Source organism: Ranitomeya imitator, chromosome 1 (genome assembly GCF_032444005.1).
Source record: "Ranitomeya imitator isolate aRanImi1 chromosome 1, aRanImi1.pri, whole genome shotgun sequence".
Taxonomy (NCBI): domain Eukaryota; kingdom Metazoa; phylum Chordata; class Amphibia; order Anura; family Dendrobatidae; genus Ranitomeya; species Ranitomeya imitator.
In genome coordinates this window covers 1,105,069,873-1,105,091,010 of record NC_091282.1, presented here as the reverse complement: position 1 = coordinate 1,105,091,010, position 21,138 = coordinate 1,105,069,873, and the positions used below count along the sequence as shown (strand labels likewise).

The 21,138-nt window shown below is 45.5% G+C and overlaps 1 protein-coding gene and 1 long non-coding RNA gene across 2 annotated transcripts in view; one reads left to right on the top strand and one right to left on the bottom strand.

Moving 5' to 3' along the window:
* SNX25 (sorting nexin 25) overlaps positions 1–21,138 on the bottom strand; it is a 416,995-nt gene that overhangs the window by 92,999 nt on the left and 302,858 nt on the right. The gene's annotated exons all lie outside the window — the stretch shown is intronic.
* Positions 2,137–21,138, top strand: part of LOC138656949 (uncharacterized) — a 42,812-nt gene continuing 23,810 nt past the window's right edge. The window contains exons 1-2 of the long non-coding RNA XR_011316990.1: positions 2,137–2,310; positions 10,443–10,650. This is a non-coding gene — a long non-coding RNA (uncharacterized lncRNA). The remainder of the gene's footprint in view (positions 2,311–10,442; positions 10,651–21,138) is intronic.

Genomic DNA, 21,138 nt, shown 5'->3' with positions numbered 1-21,138 from the left:
GCAAGGTTTAAAGCCAAAAGTAAGGCAAAAAAAAAAAAAGGTCTGGGTAAGTCACCATAGATCAAGCCCAGCTGGAGATCCGCAGAGTAAAGGGACTGTATCATAAATTAAGGGCAAAACTTACCAGGCCCAGTGCACAACACTACTAAGATGGTAATGAGCCCCAAATGATGGCGGGTGACCCCAACGTATGTTTCGTGTCTATACCAGACACTTCCTCAGGGGGTGTGATGTAAGTGTGAATAGAAGGACCTTCTATTGCCATGACAAAGGGTCACAGGGTGTATCACATGGTTGTGATCACCCTATGAGACGCGGCGCTGTCGGCGCGTGTGCAGTGCGTCCCCGCAGGTCCTAGCATCCAGACAGAGCGTCAGGCATCACTGCGCATGCAGAAAAACTCACCTAGGTCACACACAGGAGGCTGATAAAGACACCCGACTGAATGCCGGAAGCTGGGGACAACAGCGCGCACGCGCACGGCCGCATATAAACAAAGGGGAGGTATCTGAACTTATAAAATGTGCCAGAATATCAAATCATGCTGGTACACATAAAATCCATACATATTATCAATATAATAAGGTGGCATACAAATTCTGATATAAAGAGAGGACGGTATACTATATAAATATAATAAAATGCTGGCACAATATATTTCTCAGCTTGTTTTTCAGTGATGGGTTGCACGTCAGAATGTTCATAATAGGGTCCAAAAAAGAGACGAATAACCACATTAAAATATAACTAAAAATAAAGAGAATACATAGAAAGAGTTAAAACAATAATAATAAAACCACACACAAAAGAACCATCAATGGGTGAATATATGAGCATAAATCAGGAAAAGAAGAGATTATTCATAGAAATGAAGCAAAGCTCAAAGACTCACTAAGGCCCTTGGGGGCCACAGTATCCAGCTTAACAATCCACTTTGCCTCTCTTTGGGCCAGGATTTTCTTGTAATTACCCCCTCTAATACCTAGATGAATAATGTCTATTCCCCTGATTTTCAACGTTTTGGCATAACAATTGTGATATGCCCTAAAGTGGCGGGGGATAGTTTTTAATTGGAGGGGGTCGATCACTGTCTTGGCCGTGCAAATGTCCCGCACGTGCTCACGTACGTGGATGCGTAATTCTCTGGAGGTCAAACCTATATATATTTTAGAACATCTGCAAGTAGCGTAGTATATAACATTACTGCTACCGCAGGATATTCGTTGTCTTATCTGAAATTGTTGTGACCCATCTGAAGATTGAAAAGAAGAGCAGCGCAGGACATTTGCGCAGGCAAGACAGTGGCCACAGGGAAAGCAGCCCGGAATAGGGCCCTTAGTACCAAAAGGATTAGCCATTTTAGGTACATAATGGCTATTAATGAGGAGATCATTCAAATTTTTAGATCTCCTTGATGTCATCAGTGGGAAGTCGCCAATGGCGGGACCCAGGGAGGACTCAGCACCAAGAACGGCCCAATGTTTGGCTAGAATGTCTCTCATTTTATACCATTCGTGGTTAAATGTAGAGATAAAATGAATTTTCTGACAGTCCCTGCCGGGTAATGTTTCCTTTTTACGTGGATATAACAAATCACCATGGGGGGGGGGGGTCTTCCTTGCTCTGTCGTATCCTTTCTTTATACACCTGTTACTGTACCCTCTATCTTGAAAGCGAGTTTTCAAGTCGAGGGCTTGTTTCTCAAATCGGTCATTGGTGGAGCAGATCCGCCTCATCCTCAGAAACTGTCCGACCGGGACAGCCCGAATAGTAGCAGGGTTATGTGATGAGTTGGCATGTATAACAGAGTTTACTGATGTAGGCTTTCTGTAGACATCTGTCTGAACCGATCGATTGGTATCGATCAGTAGAGAGATGTAAAGAAAGTCAATAGTAGCCGAACTATATTTATATAACTTAATTTAATATTAAGTGTATTGTTGTTCAAAGACGTCATATAATCCCCGAGCTGATGCACCGTCCTGTCCCACAACAACAGTACATCATCTATGAATCATAGCCAGCACAGCACATGGGAGGTGGCTGTGCCACGCCTCTGTAGATAGTAGTTGTCCTTAAATACGAAGAAGTTGTGGGTAAGGACAAAGTGCATCAGCTCGAGGATCAAGTTGCACATCGGGCCGTCCAGGTCGGAGGTCCCGAGGAAAAGGCGGACCGCATCCAGACCGTGCTTGTGATCAATACAGGTGTACAAGTACTCGACGTCTGCAGTGACTAGAAGAACATTATCGTCTACAAGGACGCCGTCAACCCGTGCCAGGACGTCCGTTGTGTCAAGGATATATGATGGTAAGGACTCAACTAATGGTTTCAGATAGAAGTCAATTAACTTACAGATTGGATCACAGAGACCCTCTATTCCGGACACAATGGGACGTCCGGGTGGGTTGAGGGCGTCCTTGTGGACTTTCGGCAAAAGATAGAATGTAGGTATTTTTGGTGATCTGACTGTTAAACTGCTGTGCTGGCTACGATTCATAGATGATGTACTGTTGTTGTGGGATGGGACGGTGGATCAGCTCGAGGAATATATGACATCTTTGAACAACAATACACTTAATATTAAATTAAGTTACAGTTAGGTCCATATATATTTGGACAGAGACAACATTTTTCTAATTTTGGTTATAGACATTACCACAATGAATTTTAAACAAAACAATTCCAATGCAGTTGAAGATCAGACTTTCAGCTTTCATTTGAGGGTATCCACATTAAAATTGGATGAAGGGTTTAGGAGTTTCAGTTCCTTAGCATGTGCCACCCTGTTTTTAAAAGGACCAAAAGTAATTGGACAGATTCAATAATTTTTAAATAAAATGTTCATTTTTAGTACTTGGTTGAAAACCCTTTGTTGGCAATGACTGCCTGAAGTCTAGAACTCATGGACATCACCAGACGCTGTGTTTCCTCCTTTTTGATGCTCTGCCAGGCCTACACTACAGTGGTTTTCAGCTGCTGTTTGTTTGTGGGCCTTCCTGTCTGACGTTTAGTCTTTAACAAGTGAAATGCATGCTCAATTGGGTTGAGATCAGATGACTGACTTGGCCATTCAAAAATATTCCACTTCTTTGCTTTGATAAACTCCTGGGTTGCTTTGGCTTTATGTTTTGGGTCATTGACCATCTGTAGTATGAAACGACGACCAATCAGTTTTGCTGCATTTGGCTGGATCTGAGCACACAGTATGGCTCTGAATACCTCAGAATTCATTTGGCTGCTTGTGTCCTGTGTCACATCATCAATAAACACTAGTGACCCAGTGGCACTGGCAGCCATGGATGCCCAAGCCATCACACTGCCTCTGCCGTGTTTTACAGATGATGTGGTATGCTTTGGATCATGAGCTGTACCATGCCTTCGCCATACTTTTCTCTTTCCATCATTCTGGTAGAAGTTGATCTTGGTTTCATCTGTCCAAAGAATGTTCTTCCAGAATGGTGCTAGCTATTTTAGATTCTTTTTAGCAGAGTCCAGTCTAGCCTTTTTATTCTTGATGCTTATGAGTGGCTTGCACCGTGCAGTGAACCCTCTGTATTTACTTTCATGCAGTCTTCTCTTAATGGTAGATTTGTATATTGATACGCCGACCTCCTGGAGAGTGTTGTTCACTTGGTTGGCTGTTGTGAAGGGGTTTCTCTTCACCATGGAGATTATTCTGCGATCATCCACCACTGTTGTCTTCCGTGGGCGCCCAGGTCTTTTTGCATTGATGAGTTCACCAGTGCGTTCTTAATCAGGATGTACCAAACTGTAGATTTTGCCACTCCTAATATTGTAGCAATTTCTCGGAAGGGTTTTTTCTGTTTTTGCAGCGTAAGGATGGCTTGTTTCATCTGCATGGAGAGCTCCTTTGACCGCATGTGTACTTCACAGCAAAACCTTCCAAATGCAAGCACCACACCTCAAATCAACTCCAGGCCTTTTATCTGCTTAATTGAGAATGACATAGCGAAGGGAATGCCCACACCTGTCCATGAAATAGCCTTGGAGTCAATTGTCCAATTACTTTTGGACCCTTTAAAAACAGGGTGGCACATGTTAAGGAGCTGAAATTCCTAAACCCTTCATCCAATTTTAATGTGGATACCCTCAAATGAAAGCTGAAAGTCTGATCTTCAACTGCATCTGAATTGTTTTGTTTAAAATTCCTTGTGGTAATGTCTATAACCAAAATGAGAAAAATGTTGTCTCTGTCCAAATATATATGGACCTAACTGTATAAATATAGTTCGGCTACTATTGACTTTCTGGACATCTCTCTACTGATTTAACCCTTAAATTGCTGAAAGCTATTAAATTTAAGAGTTAAAGGCAATTTAAGGGTTAAATCGCTGAAAAAAATTGGCGTGGGCTCCCGCGCAATTTTCTCCGCCAGAGTAGTAAAGCCAGTGACTGAGGGCAGATATTAATAACCTGGAGAGGATCCACGGATTTTGCCTCCCCCCCCCCCTGGCTAAAAACATCTGCCCCCAGCCACCCCATAAAAGGCACATCTGGAAGATGCACCTATTCTGGCACTTGGCCACTCTCTTCCCACTCCCGTGTAGCGGTGGGATATGGGGTAATGAAGGGTTAATGTCACCTTGCTATTGTAAGGTGACATTAAGCCAGATTAATAATGGAGAGGCGTCAATTCTGACATCTATCCATTATTAATCCAATTGTATGAAAGGGTTAAAAAACACACACATACATTATTAAAAAGTATTTTAATGAAATAAACACACAGGTTGTTTTAATATTTTATTGCTCGCTCAATCCACCTGAAGACCCTCGTTCTATAACAAATTAAAAATAATAAACCAACAATATACATACCTTCCGATGATCTGCCACGTCCCACGATGTAAATCCATCTGAAGGGGTTAAAATATTTTACAGGCAGGAGCTCTGCTAATGCAGCTGTGCTCGTGGCTGTAAAACCCCGGGGATTGAAGGTAATGTAGGTCAATGACCTATAGTTACCTTCAGTCCCGGTGATGTGCCCTCTGCCGGATGTCCTTCGAGCGTGGGAAAAAAAAAAAAATCAGACAAGTTCCCAGGCTCAAGTTCATATGAGGACATCCAGCAGAGGGCGCATCACCGCGAATGAAGGTAACTATAGGTCATCTTACAGATGTGCCTTTTCTGGGGTGGCTGGGGGCAGATGTTTTTAGCCAGGGGGGGCCAATTACCGTGGACCCTCTCCAGGCTATTAATATCTGCCCTCAGTCACTGGCTTTACTACTCTGGCGGAGAAAATTGCGCAGGAGCCCACGCCAATTTTTTCCGCGATTTAACCCTTAAATTTAATAGCTAGAGCGCCGAAATTTTGCACATACACACTACTAACGTTAGTAGTGTGTAATATGCAAAAAAAAGGGGGGATATGACATGGTTTACTGTATGTAAACCATGTCTCATATCATGTCGGGTTTAGGCAGGAGAAATGATAAGCCGGCAATTGAATTACCGGCTTTTCTGATATATCGCGCTAAAGCAAATATAAAAAAAAGAAAATTTCCCAATGACTTTGCATTGGGTTTCGTGTTTCGGCCGATCCCCGACCCCGACTTTTCAATAAGATCGGCCGATTTCACTCGACCCGACTTTTGAGAAAGTCGGGTTTCACGAAACCCGACTCGATCTCAAAAAATGAAAAGTCGCTCAACCCCAATTGTCAGTATTACGCTGCACAATTCCCCACTGGGAGACATATTCACTAATGGACACCATTGATCGAGCAAGAGGATTCTTACACTCATTACTGGTTACTTTGAAAAGAAAAAAAAAAAGTGCACTAAGTTTCAATCTGAAATTTTATATTCATCACTCACCCCCTAAAATGCAGGTCACAGCCTGCTCCTAGATCAGGTACAGACTGGGACAGAAATTCAGCCCTGGCATGTGAAATCACACAGGCCCATGATGTCCCCGTCCCCAAGCACCAGATGGGATATATTACTAATATTACCCTGGATGGAGGAAATGAAGATTTACTACAAGACCAATATTTCTAATGACACCCATGGCCTGCTAGGGTAAGTAACGGAGTCAGCAACCTTGTGCTCCGTTACAACTTTTAACAATCTGGGTGTCTTTAGACATGGATTATGTTAACAATGTAGCAGACAAGGCGGCCCACATCCAGACAGGCCCTTCTGGCATTTGCCAGAATTGCCAAATGGCCAGTCCGGCCCTGTCCTAGATTCAGACTTTTCACATGTGCCGGCCAGTAACAAATGCTGGATGTGAGGTTTGTGTGTGCAGGATACCAGGGGCTGGTCGCAGGCTAAATCATGCACACTGGTCACTGGTAGTCTGAGACACTCCCACCTGCTCTTAGAAGGACGAGCCCAGAACTGGGGGATGCCTCAGATTACAGGCCACACTGAGCAAAGTGATAGCTGGCAGCTATTTTACATACATGAAGAACTGGGAACTGTGCCAGAAACTGGATTACAACAACGCATTGTGCATGCTTTGTGAACGTGGAAAGTTACTTTAAGACCATATCTTCCTTGCAACATATAGGATACAAAAATGGCAGCACTCAGAAGATTCAAGTGAGAAGAAAAAGTTGTGCCTTTATTAGGCCATGTGTTACGTTTCAGTTTCTCCAGAACCTTATTTAAGACAGCTTGAAAAAGCTCCAGGAGGAACTGAAATGTTTCTGTAACCACATAGCTTAATAAAGGCAAAGCTTTTTCTGTTCACTTGAATTTTGGGACTGCTGACATTTTTTGCATCATATCTACCCGTGTGTTTGATAGAAATGCCTGGATTTGCATCCTTAGCTGCTATGGTGCGACGTCAGCTTTCTTCTACCTCTCTCAACATATAGCTATATTTACATCTTGCTAGATTATATATATATATATATATATATATATATATATATACGGTATATATATATATATATACAGTGGGGCAAAAAAGTATTTAGTCAGTCAGCAATAGTGCAAGTTCCACCACTTAAAAAGATGAGAGGCGTCTGTAATTTACATCATAGGTAGACCTCAACTATGGGAGACAAACTGAGAAAAAAAAATCCAGAAAATCACATTATCTGTTTTTTTAACATTTTATTTGCATATTATGGTGGAAAATAAGTATTTGGTCAGAAACAAAATTTCATCTCAATACTTTGTAATATATCCTTTGTTGGCAATGACAGAGGTCAAACGTTTTCTGTAAGTCTTCACAAGGTTGCCACACACTGTTGTTGGTATGTTGGCCCATTCCTCCATGCAGTTCTCCTCTAGAGCAGTGATGTTTTTGGCTTTTCGCTTGGCAACACGGACTTTCAACTCCCTCCAAAGGTTTTCTATAGGGTTGAGATCTGGAGACTGGCTAGGCCACTCCAGGACCTTGAAATGCTTCTTACGAAGCCACTCCTTCGTTGCCCTGGCGGTGTGCTTTGAATCATTGTCATGTTGAAAGACCCAGCCACGTTTCATCTTCAATGCCCTTGCTGATGGAAGGAGGTTTGCACTCAAAATCTCACGATACATGGCCCCATTCATTCTTTCATGTACCCGGATCAGTCGTCCTGGCCCCTTTGCAGAGAAACAGCCCCAAAGCATGATGTTTCCACCACCATGCTTTACAGTAGGTATGGTGTTTGATGGATGCAACTAAGTATTCTTTTTCCTCCAAACACGACAAGTTGTGTTTCTACCAAACAGTTCCAGTTTGGTTTCATCAGACCATAGGACATTCTCCCAAAACTCCTCTGGATCATCCAAATGCTCTCTAGCAAACTTCAGACGGGCCCGGACATGTACTGGCTTAAGCAGTGGGACACGTCTGGCACTGCAGGATCTGAGTCCATGGTGGCGTAGTGTGTTACTTATGGTAGGCCTTGTTACATTGGTCCCAGCTCTCTGCAGTTCATTCACTAGTTCCCCCCGCGTGGTTCTGGGATTTTTGCTCACCGTTCTTGTAATCATTCTGACCCCACGGGGTGGGATTTTGCGTGGAGCCCCAGATCGAGGGAGATTATCAGTGGTCTTGTATGTCTTCCATTTTCTAATTATTGCTCCCACTGTTGATTTCTTCACTCCAAGCTGGTTGGCTATTGCAGATTCAGTCTTCCCAGCCTGGTGCAGGGCTAGAATTTTGTTTCTGGTGTCCTTTGACAGCTCTTTGGTCTTCACCATAGTGGAGTTTGGAGTCAGACTGTTTGAGGGTGTGCACAGGTGTCTTTTTATACTGATAACAAGTTTAAACAGGTGCCATTACTACAGGTAATGAGTGGAGGAAAGAGGAGACTCTTAAAGAAGAAGTTACAGGTCTGTGAGAGCCAGAAATCTTGATTGTTTGTTTCTGACCAAATACTTATTTTCCACCATAATATGCAAAAAAAATGATAAAAAAACAGACAATGTGATTTTCTGGATTTTTTTTTCTCAGTTTGTCTCCCATAGTTGAGGTCTACCTATGATGTAAATTACAGACGCCTCTCATCTTTTTAAGTGGTGGAACTTGCACTATTGCTGACTGACTAAATACTTTTTTGCCCCACTGTATATATATATATATATATATATATATATATATATATATATATATATAGTAATTTATTATATATATATATATATATATATATATATATATATATATATACACACACACACACACACATATACATACATATGTATACACACACACATAAATATATCCATGCCTGGCAAAAATTAAGAGACCACTGCAAAACTTTCAGTTTGTCTAATTTTTCTCTTTATAGGTATATTTTTTAGTAAGATGTAAATTGTTCTTTTATTCTATAAACTACTGACAAAATGTCTCAGAAGTTCTAAGCAATAAATTTAGTATTTATTTTCTGAAAATGAGAAATTATCAAAATAAAAAAAAAAATGCATTGCTTGCAGACCTTAAATAATGCAAAAAAAAAAAAAAAAAGTTTATAATCATTTAGAAACAACAATACTAAAGTTTTAACTCAGGAAGAGTTCAGAAATCAATATTTTGTGGAATAACCATGATTTTTAATCAGAGCTTTCATGCGTCTTGGCATGCTTTCCACCAGTCTTTCACATTGCTTTGGGTGACCTTATGCCACTCCTGGTACAAAAATTTAAGCAGTTCTTTGTTTGATGGCTTGTGACTATCAATCTTCCTCTTTATTACATTCCAGAGGTTTTCAATGGGGTTCAGGTCTGGAGATTGGGCATGACAGGGATTAGATGTGGTGGTCGTTCATCCACACCTTGATTGACCTAGCTGTGTGGCATGGCGCACTGTCCTGCTGGAAAAACTGGTCTTCAGAGTTGGGGAACATTGCCTGAGCAGAAGGAATCAACTGTTTTTCCAGGATAAACTTGTATGCGGTTTGATTCATACGTCCTTCACAAAAGATTAACCTGCCCAATTCCAGCCTTGCTGAAGCATCCCCAGATCATCACCGATCCTCCACCAAATTTCACAGTGGGTGCAAGACACCGTGGCTTGTACGCCTCTCTAGGTCTCCGTCTAACCATTAGACGACCAGGTGTTGGGCAAAGCTGAAAATTAAACTAATCAGAGAAGATTACCTTACTCCAGTCCTCTATGGTCCAATCCTTATGGTCTTTGGCAAACTTCAGCCTGGCTCTCCTTTGCTTCTCATTGATAAAATGCTTTTTTCTAGCTTTACATGACTTGAGTCCTGCCTCTAGCAGCCTGTTACGAACTGTTTTTGCCATGCACTTCACCCCAGCTGCCATTTGCCATTCCTTTTGTAGGTCACTTGATGTCATCCTGCAGTTGCTGAGTGACATTAAAATAAGATGACGGTCATCCCGATCAGTGGAGAGTCGTTTTTTTGACCCTCTGCTGGTCTGTACCTTTGTTGTCCCCAATGTCTGCTGCTTGACCTTGTTGTAATGGACTGTCGTCTTAGAAATGTTAAGGATGGAGGCAACATGACGCTCGCTGTTTCCCTCTGCTAGTAAAGCCAGAAATGAGCCCTTCTTTTCCTCACTCAAGACTTTTCTTTTCAACTCTTTTGACATTGTAAAAATATATTTTTTCAATCACATTAATTTTGGGCTATTCATAGCACTTGTTTTCTCATCCAACTTGTCCTAATGCAAGAGGACTGTGAACACCACAGCAGTGTTTTTTATACTTTCCTGCGTTAAATAAGATTTGGTTCAGGTGATCACCTAATCAGAAGCACATTAAGTAGAATGAGGTGTACTCTGGTTGGAATTCAACTGAAACTGGAATGGATTGGCTGTCAGACATGCAGAGAAGCTGATTTTTATAAAACTGTGCAGTGGTCTCTTTATTTTTGCCAGAGCTGTATATCAGGGCCAGACTGGCCATCTGGCAATTATGGCAAATGCCAGACGGGCCACTGTTAGTTGTGGGTGGATTTTTCCACTCCACACACATGCAAATCTTCCCCCTGACACTCTTTCTGTTCTATTTAGATTACTGTACTGCGCAGGGATTAACTCCAATGGTGATCTGACCTTCGCTTCTTCCTATCCGCATTCAGCATATGAAGGAAAGAGGGGATGATGCCGATGCAACCACTCAGCTTAATCATGCCGATGCAACCACTCAGCTTAATCATGCTTAGTGACTCAGCCAGCCCAGGAAGAGCAGCCGACACAGACCGTAGAGCAGCATGCTCAGGTGAGCTCCCAGACTACATGTCCCTCCCACATTCATGCCGTGATCAGAGCTTCTCTGAGTGTGAAACAGTTGTTCCCTGGCAGCTCCTGTCTCTTTGCCCGGCTGCTCCCCTCTCACTCCTCTTATGATTGTCCTGTGATTATACACAGTCTGAACGAGACAGTGGATTTTTTGTTGCCTCCCAGCAGCCGACTTCCGAGAACTGTGTTTTTAGCTAGGTAGTGAAAGAGTTAAATCTTCTCCCTTGGTGTAAATGGCTTTTACAAGCTGAAGATAGTGATAAGATGTGAAGAGGTCAGTGCTGCTCCTTATGACAGTCCTGCTCACAAAATCCCCCAACATACATTAAAGGGAACCTGACTGCTGCCCTAGCCACCTAAACCAGGGTCATCATTGACTCTTTGCAAATTTTGCGCACGTGAACATTTTTCTACTTCTCCGGAAACATGCAATGAAGTCGCGTGTACCCAGACTTCACGCTGCAAGGGAGGCAGCAGTGACACTGGTATTTGCCAATCACAAAGTTTGCAAAGAGCTGGTGGTAATGGCGCTTTTCAAAATCATGTCACTCACGCCAACTGGGTTGTGCTTACACAGGTTAATTCTAGATAAATCAATACCCCTGATTATTTGGTCAATGTCACGATATGGTATGAAATATCATAAGTAGTTCCCTTGCTAGCCTGCGTGGGCTAAGCCCCCCTTCTTGGAGTGATACTGCAACAGTTTGTAGCTTCAAATTCCTGGCTTTCCTTCTCAGAGAGTGTGGGGGTTTTAGGAGAGCCAAGGTATTTACGACGGCATTTCCTGCCGTGTAAGCTCTTGTCCAGCTATAAGTGAACTAGAAACTTCCAGAAATCCATGGAAGTTCTTTGTTTAGTTTTTCTAAGATATTAGGCCGACCGTTTACGTTACAAGCACGAAAATATATATTGTTAGAGTCCATCGGAGGATCTATACATCGCTCGAAACACGGGCTTCTAACTCCATCTGGTAAAGAAGTAGGGTTTTCTCTGTAAATATGTATCCCTGATAGGACATATTTGATCTCATTAGAATGCTCACGTTAATCCAAGATGAATGATGGGTTTGTTATGACTATGACATGTTTTGTAGCGGAGTGATCGAAAGTAGATATAGATTAGGATAAAATGAGTTAACTGAAGAGGTAGGAGGGACAAGGTGATCCAACCCCTTTCTGGGATGTTACAGGCTGTGCTATAACTGTCTGCCCACATCCCCAGCTGCTTCTTCTTGTCCTATTTTCCTGGAAGAGCTGAGCACATCCCATGAACTGGGACGTATGGAAAACTGCACTAGCCTGGGTGCCTGCCATGCTTTGAACATGTGAGTGTTAGCTTTTCTCCTTTATTCCCTTTATGTTCTAATTACTGTGTACATATTTGCAATTGTCTCATTTGTAACATCTTTATAAAATATTTTTGATAAAGCACTGCCTAATTTTTATGGGATATAATATTTAATATTAGTTCATTCTCCTGTTCTAAACCGTACCCTAAGTCTTCTGAAGGGAAAATACGCTACTGTTGTGTTGGGTTAGCTTCGGACCCGTTTAATCGAAGCTGGTGGCAGCATACATTTTGTACTGGGTAGTTGGGTGGCGTTATAGCGACTGCGGCGTTGATAATTATTGATCCTGCCCAAGTGGGAGTAGCCCAATAGCCAGTACATAGCAGGCAGCCTGTCGGGCGACCAATTACCCAGGGTGCAGTACCTAATCTGACCTGAGAGTAAGGGGGGCGCCAGAGAGCTGCAAGTGTTAAGTGGAACTGTAAGCGGGATATACATAAATCCCTGCAGTTTGTGGTATATTGAAAAGCAGTGGGATACCTAGAATAAGCCCCTGCTGTAAACTAAGAGGTCAATAGCCTTGTGTGTGTTTTCTCATCACATTGTTAGCAGTGGAGGGATAACTAAGATAAGCCCCCCTGCACATGTGATAGCCGTCTGTTGGCCTAAAGTCACCTCGATCCGTGACGTAGGGGTGACGGTCACGGTGGGAATCCTGACAAATTGGTGGCAAGGCGGTGGGATATCTTAAAGCATTAGTGATTTGGTTTGAGTAATCATTCCTCTCACTAAAAACTTGCAGAAAGTTCTTGCGAGGACTCTGCGCAAATAAGTTTGGAGAACTCAGTGTTTTATTAGTCTTGAGACAATTGCGTACTGGTAATTATCCCCTCCCTTCTCTTCGTTTTTCTATCCTATCTTTTATTTGGCAACCATGGCTGCGAAAGGGGAAGCCTGGTACAACCAGCAGAAGAAGGACATTCTTGCTGGGATATGCAGGTACCACGGCCTGAACCCCCAGGACAAGTCCAAGGCTCAAATGGTCGCTGACCTGGTGCAATTTGAAGCCGACCAAGCCAGGTCACAGAGCCCAGAGGCCGCAGAAGCCAGCACCAGCGAACATGGTGCTGCAGCAGAGGTCCAACCACTGAATGCTGGCCCTGTTAGCAATCCGGGCGAATTGGACCCCCACCTGCAGGCGGCCTTGAAAGAATTCCCCACTGACGACCATGAGGGACGTCGGCAGCTGATTCAGCAATACCGACAGGAGGCCCAGCAAGTCGAGAGAGAGGCCCGAGCTGAGAGAGAGGCCCGAGCTGAGCGAGAGGCCCAGGCCCAGCGAGCCGAGCGGCAAGCGGAGCGGGAGTACCAGCTGCAGTTAGCCCAACTGCAAATGCAGGGGTCGTCCCAGACCAACCGTGAGCCCAGCAGTGCTCAGATACCTAAGCCTCGGCCCGATCACTTCCCTGTTATGAAGAAGGACGGAGACTTGAACACGTTTCTGCGGGCCTTTGAGAAAGCCTGCAGACAGTACCGGCTGCCTACAGATGAATGGGCACGATACCTGACACCAGGGCTGAGAGGCAAAGCTCTGGAAGCGTTTGCTGCCCTCCCTCAAGAACAAGATGGTGACTATGAGGCCATCAAGCAGGCTCTGATAGCCAAGTACCAGCTTACACCCGAGGTGTACCGTAGAAAGTTTCGGACCCTCCAACATGGCCCACACGACAGTTACAGTGATGTGGTGCATGGACTGGGGACCCACTTTGACCAGTGGACCCAAGGACTGTCAGTGACCACCTTTCCACAGCTGCGAGACCTGATGATCAAAGACCAGTTCTTTCATCTTTGCCCAGCTGAGGTGCGACAGTTCGTGATGGACAGAGAACCCAAAGACGTGACGAAAGCAGCACAGATTGCCGATGCCTATGAGGCCAACCGTAGATCGGAAGTGCGGAAGCCAGTCACCACCAGCTGGAGAGGGGGTAAGCTGCAACCAACGCCAGTACCCCTGCCAGCCAACACATCAGAGGTCCTGTCCCCGTAGCCAACAGCCCCAGACCTACCACCGAATCTCGCAAGTGTTACACCTGCAATCAGACTGGTCATATCAGTCCCTCCTGCCCAACCAAGCAGAAGAACACCCCAGCCAAGGCCCCAGGGCCTAATGCAGCAGTTCTTTTGGTGGGTGGTGTGGTTGGGAGGGTGTGTGACAACGTACAGCACGTCACGGTGGGAGGCCACGTTGCTACAGGCCTCAAGGACACCAGGGCTGAACGAACCCTCATCTGACCCGAACTGGCGGCCCCTGAAGAAATCATTCCGGGGAAAACCCTAACTGTCACTGGGATTGGGGGCATCAGCTGTCCCTTACCGATGGCCCGGGTTTTTATTGATTGGGGTGCCGGGAGAGGGGTGAAACAAGTGGGGCTGTCTGATAATTTGCCCACTGATGTTTTGTTGGGGACTGATTTGGGGAGGTTGGTTGCACACTACGTCCCTGACACCCCTCCCCAATCTACTAATACGGGTAACGTTAACCCTGATGATGATGATGATGATGATGATGATGGGAAATCGCATGTGTTACCTGACCAAGCTTTATCTTGTAATGATGCATCTAATAACCATTTTTTTCCTAGGATTGATGGTGAAAATGTTGTACCTGTGCCAGCTGAACCTGATAATGATTTTTCTGTGAAGGTTAATGTGTCCATAGGTACAGGCGTGCCCAGCCACGTCGCTCTGCGGAGTGAGATGGCTGAGGAACCCCTAACAGGGGCAAGTGTCGGTGCTACGGGAGATGCATGGGAACCGTGAGGAAGGTGACGCAATGAAGGTGACCAGTGCCACCGAGGAAGGTAACTGGCCCATAAGTAGCACTTCCCCTGGAGTGTTGGGGTAGATGGGGAGGTAGAGCCCATAGCAGCGCCGGCTGATGGGTCTTTAGAAATCCCCGGGGAGACAGCCTACGTAGCTGCTGTCACCCGCAGTCAGAGTGCCCGGAACGCAGATAACTGTCAGCCTTCCGGACACTCCTCAGTCACCACTGTGACTGAACCAGAGGTGGACCCAGAGCAGGTCCAAGAGGGATCCCGTGGGGAAGGGACCCTGACGTCGCTTCTGGCTTCCCCTAGCCAGGAGTTTCAGGCCGCTCTGCACACAGACGCGAGCCTAGAGAGTTTGAGACAACTCGCCGGGACGCGCTTCTCCGAGACTGATAAGGAGAAGGTGTTCTGGGAACGAGGAAGGTTGTACCGGGAGACAGTACCCGGAGAATCACAAAAGGAGTGGTTGAGGGAAAGACAGCTGGTCATCCCGCAGCAATTCAGGGGTGAGTTGTTGCGGATTGCCCAGGAGATCCCGCTAGCTGGACACTTGGGGATCAGCAAAACTAAGGCCCGGCTGTCTCAACACTTCTATTGGCCTAAGATGGGGACAGATGTGTCAAACTACTGTGGCTCCTGTATCACTTGTCAAAGAGTGGGGAAGGCGGGGCCTGCTCTTAAGGCTCCCCTGATCCCTTTACCAGGGATAGAGGAGCCTTTCCAGAGAATCGCGGTTGACATTGTGGGCCCGCTGGCCGTCCCCAGCAGCTCTGGAAAGCGATATATTCTTACTGTGGTAGACTATGCTACCCGGTACCCAGAGGCAGTAGCTCTGTCGTCAACTAGGGCAGATAAGGTGGCGGATGCCCTGTTGGCCATCTTTTCACGTGTAGGATTTCCCAGGGAAATGCTTACTGATCAAGGGACCCAATTTATGTCTCGCCTAATGGAGGCTCTCTGTAAGAGTATGCAGGTGAAGCACCTGGTATCGAGTGCGTATCACCCACAGACCAATGGCTTGTGTGAACGCTTCAATGGTACCCTCAAACAGATGCTACGTATGCTGGTTGAGACTCAAGGGTGCGACTGGGAGCGGTACCTCCCACACCTGCTGTTCGCTTACCGAGAGGTTCCGCAGGCCTCGACGGGGTTCTCCCCCTTCGAGCTCCTGTACGGCTGGCGAGTTCGGGGACCCCTTGGGTTGGTAAGAGAATCCTGGGAAGAGGAGCCGAACCCTTCTGAAGTGTCCATAGTGGAGTATGTCATGCGCTTCCGTGACAAGATGCAGACCTTGACGCAGTTGGTGCATGACAACATGACGCAGGCTCAGGCTGATCAGAAGCACTGGTACGACCAGAACGCCCGGGAGCGGACCTACCATGTGGGTCAAAAGGTGTGGGTGCTGGTCCCCGTACCAACGGATAAGCTCAGGCAGCCTGGGAGGGCGCGTACGTCATCCACCAACAGCTCAACCCGGTCACTTACGTGGTCACGCTTGACCACGCTCGGGGTAGGCGAAAGGCCTTTCACGTCAACATGATGAAGGCTCATCACGAACGTGAACCTTTCGTCCTTCCGGTCTGCAGCTTGCCCGAAGACGGTGAGGAAGACACCCTCTTGGACATGCTGGCCCAAGCCAAGGCCAATGGGTCCATCGAGGACGTGGAGGTAAGCGCCTCGTTAACTGAACCCCAGCGGTTGCAGTTGCAAACCACACTGGAACCCTTCAGGGTCGTGTTCTCCAACCGACCTGGGAGGACTGAGCTAGCAGTCCACGAGGTGGACACTGGGAATCACGCCCCACTACGGCGAACACCCTATCGAATCTCTGACCAGGTGCAGCAGATTATGCGCCAAGAGATCGATGAGATGTTACAGCTGGGGGTGATTCGACGGTCAAAGAATGCGTGGGCATCACCTGCAGTTCTCGTGCCAAAGAAGGACCGGACCACCCGGTTCTGCGTGGACTACCGGGGGCTCAACGCCATTACAGCCTCTGACGCGCACCCCATGCCGCGCATCGAGGAGCTGCTTGAGAAGTTAGCTGGCGCAAATTACCTAACAATAATGAATCCGAGTCGAGGATACTGGCAGATTCCCCTGAGCCCTGAGGCACAGGAGAAGTCCGCCTTTATCACACCCTTTGGACTGTACGAGTCCACGGTCATGCCCTTCGGCATGAAGAATGCCCCTGCCACTTTCCAGCGGATGGTCAACCTCCTGCTTCAGGGACTGGAGAAGTACGCCGTGGCGTACTTGGATGACATTGCCATCTTCAGTCCCTCCTGGGAGGAACACCTGCAGCATCTCGAGGAGGTGCTCAGGCGAATTCACCAAGCAGGACTGACTATCAAGTCGGGAAAGTGCCAGATGGGCATGAGGGAGGTTCACTACCTGGGGCACCGGGTAGGCGGGAACACCCTGAAGCCAGAGCCTGACAAAGTGGGAGTGATCGTGAACTGGCCCACTCCCGTGACCAAGAAACAGGTGATGTCCTTCTTGGGCACTGCAGGGTACTATAGGCACTTCGTACAGCACTATAGTAGCCTGGCAAAACCTTTGACGGACCTCACCAGGAAGAAGCTACCCCACATCGTCAACTGGACAGATGGCTGTGAGGGGGCCTTCCAGGCGTTGAAAACCACACTGTGCAACGCCCCTGTGTTGAAAGCAGTCGACAGCAGTCGACCGTTCTTGGTGCAGACCGACGCCAGCGAGTTTGGCCTTGGTGCTGTACTCAGCCAGGTTGACTCGGAGGACCAAGAGCACCCCGTGTTATACCTGAGCCGGAAACTTTTGCCGAGGGAAGTGGCCTACTCCACCATCGACAAGGAGTGCCTGGCCATAGTCTGGGCCCTGCAGCGCTTGCAGCCCTACTTGTACGGTCGCACCTTCACTGTGGTGACCGACCACGACCCTCTGCGCTGGCTAAACCCCATGTGTGGAACCAACGGCAGGTTGCTACGCTGGAGCCTTGCCCTTCAGCAGTTTAACTTCACCATTGAACACAAAACGGGCAAAGAGCATTGGAATGTAGATGGACTGTCCCGCCAGGGTGAACCTACTGAGGTGCTCATGGAGGCATACCGTCGGGTTCTACCTCCCTAGCGCACACCAAAAGGGGGAGGTGTCACGATATGGTATGAAATATCATAAGTAGTTCCCTTGCTAGCCTGCGTGGGCTAAGCCCCCCTTCTTGGAGTGATACTGCAACAGTTTGTAGCTTCAAATTCCTGGCTTTCCTTCTCAGAGAGTGTGGGGGTTTTAGGAGAGCCAAGGTATTTACGACGGCATTTCCTGCCGTGTAAGCTCTTGTCCAGCTATAAGTGAACTAGAAACTTCCAGAAATCCATGGAAGTTCTTTGTTTAGTTTTTCTAAGATATTAGGCCGACCGTTTACGTTACAAGCACGAAAATATATATTGTTAGAGTCCATCGGAGGATCTATACATCGCTCGAAACACGGGCTTCTAACTCCATCTGGTAAAGAAGCAGGGTTTTCTCTGTAAATATGTATCCCAGATAGGACATATTTGATCTCATTAGAATGCTCACGTTAATCCGAGATGAATGATGGGTTTGTTATGACTATGACATGTTTTGTAGCGGAGTGATCGAAAGTAGATATAGATTAGGATAAAATGAGTTAACTGAAGAGGTAGGAGGGACGAGGTGATCCAACTCCTTTCTGGGATGTTACAGGCTGTGCTATAACTGTCTGCCCACATCCCCAGCTGCTTCTTCTTGTCCTATTTTCCTGGAAGAGCTGAGCACATCCCATGAACTGGGACGTATGGAAAACTGCACTAGCCTGGGTGCCTGCCATGCTTTGAACATGTGAGTGTTAGCTTTTCTCCTTTATTCCCTTTATGTTCTAATTACCGTGTACATATTTGCAATTGTCTCATTTGTAACATCTTTATAAAATATTTTTGATAAAGCACTGCCTAATTTTTATGGGATATAATATTTAATATTAGTTCATTCTCCTGTTCTAAACCGTACCCTAAGTCTTCTGAAGGGAAAATACGCTACTGTTGTGTTGGGTTAGCTTCGGACCCGTTTAATCGAAGCTGGTGGCAGCATACATTTTGTACTGGGTAGTTGGGTGGCGTTATAGCGACTGCGGCATTGATAATTATTGATCCTGCCCAAGTGGGAGTAGTTTATCGCGTCACTGTAGCGTGCCCAATAGCTAGTACATAGCAGGCAGCCTGTCGGGCGACCAATTACCCAGGGTGCAGTACCTAATCTGACCTGAGAGTAAGGGGGGCGCCAGAAAGCTGCAAGTGTTAAGTGGAACTGTACATAGTTACATAGTTACATAGTTATTAAGGTTGAAGGAAGACTATATGTCCATCTAGTTCAACCCATAGCCTAACCTAACATGTTGATCCAGAGGAAGGCAAAAAAAACCCATGTGCAAAGAGTAAGCTCCACATTGGGGAAAAAAATTCCTTCCCGACTCCACATACGGCAATCAGACTAGTTCCCTGGATCAACGCCCTATCAAGGAATCTAGTGTATATACCCTGTAACATTATACTTTTCCAGAAAGGTATCCAGTCCCCTCTTAAATTTAAGTAATGAATCACTCATTACAACATCATACGGCAGAGAGTTCCATAGTCTCACTGCTCTTACAGTAAAGAATCCGCGTCTGTTATTATGCTTAAACCTTTTTTCCTCCAACCGCAGAGGATGCCCCCTTGTCCCTGTTTCAGGTCTATGATTAAAAAGATCATCAGAAAGGTCTTTGTACTGTCCCCTCATATATTTATACATTAAAATAAGATCACCCCTTAGTCTTCGTTTTTCCAAACTAAATAGCCCCAAGTGTAATAACCTATCTTGGTATTGCAGACCCCCCAGTCCTCTAATAACCTTGGTCGCTCTTCTCTGCACCCGCTCCAGTTCAGCTATGTCTTTCTTAAACCCCGGAGACCAGAACTGTGCACAGTATTCTAAGTGTGGTCGAACTAGTGACTTGTATAGAGGTAAAATTATGTTCTCCTCATGAGCATCTATGCCTCTTTTAATGCATCCCATTATTTTATTTGCCTTTGTAGCAGCTGCCTGACACTGGCCACTGAATTTAAGTTTGTCATCCACCCATACACCCAGGTCTTTTTCATTGACGGTTTTGCCCAGAGTTTTAGAATTAAGCACATAATTATACATCTTATTACTTCTACCCAAGTGCATGACCTTACATTTATCCCCATTAAAGCTCATTTGCCATTTATCAGCCCAAGCTTCTAGTTTACATAAATCATCCTGTAATATAAAATTGTCCTCCTCTGTATTGATTACCCTGCAGAGTTTAGTGTCATCTGCAAATATTGAAATTCTACTCTGAATGCCCCCTACAAGGTCATTAATAAATATGTTAAAAAGAAGAGGGCCCAATACTGACCCCTGTGGTACCCCACTGCTAACCGCTACCCAGTCCGAGTGTGCTCCATTAATAACCACCCTTTGTTTCCTATCCCTGAGCCAGCTCTCAACCCACTTGCACATATTTTCCCCTATCCCCATTATTCTCATTTTATGTATCAACCTTTTGTGTGGCACCGTATCAAAAGCTTTTGAAAAGTCCATATACACTACATCCACTGGGTTCCCTTGGTCCAATCTGGAACTTACCTCTTCATAGAAACTGATCAAATTAGTCTGACATGAACGGTCCCTAGTAAACCCGTGCTGATACTGGGTCATGAGGTTATTCCTCTTCAGATACTCCAGTATAGCATCCCTTAGAATGCCCTCCAGTATTTTACCCACAGTAGAGGTTAAGCTTACTGGCCTATAATTTCCGAGTTCAGTTTTTGTCCCCTTTTTGAATATTGGCACCACATTTGCTATACGCCAGTCCTGTGGCACAGACCCTGTTATTATGGAGTCTTTAAAGATTAAAAATAATGGTCTATCAATGACTGTACTTAATTCCTGCAGTACTCGAGGGTGTATCCCATCCGGGCCCGGAGATTTGTCAATTTTAGTGATTTTTAGACGCCGCCGCACTTCCTGCTGGGTTAAGCAGGTGACATTTAATTGGGAATTTTTATCACTAGACATTTTGTCTGCCATGGGATTTTCTTGTGTAAATACTGATGAAAAAAAGTCATTTAGCATATTGGCTTTTTCCTCATCCTCATCCACCATCTCACCCAGACTATTTTTAAGGGGGCCAACACTATCATTTTTTAGTTTCTTACTATTTATGTAGTTAAAGAATATTTTAGGATTATTTTTACTCTCTCTGGCAATGAGTCTCTCTGTCTCAATCTTTGCTGCCTTGATTTGCTTTTTACAGAATTTATTTAATTTTCTGTATTTATTTAATGCC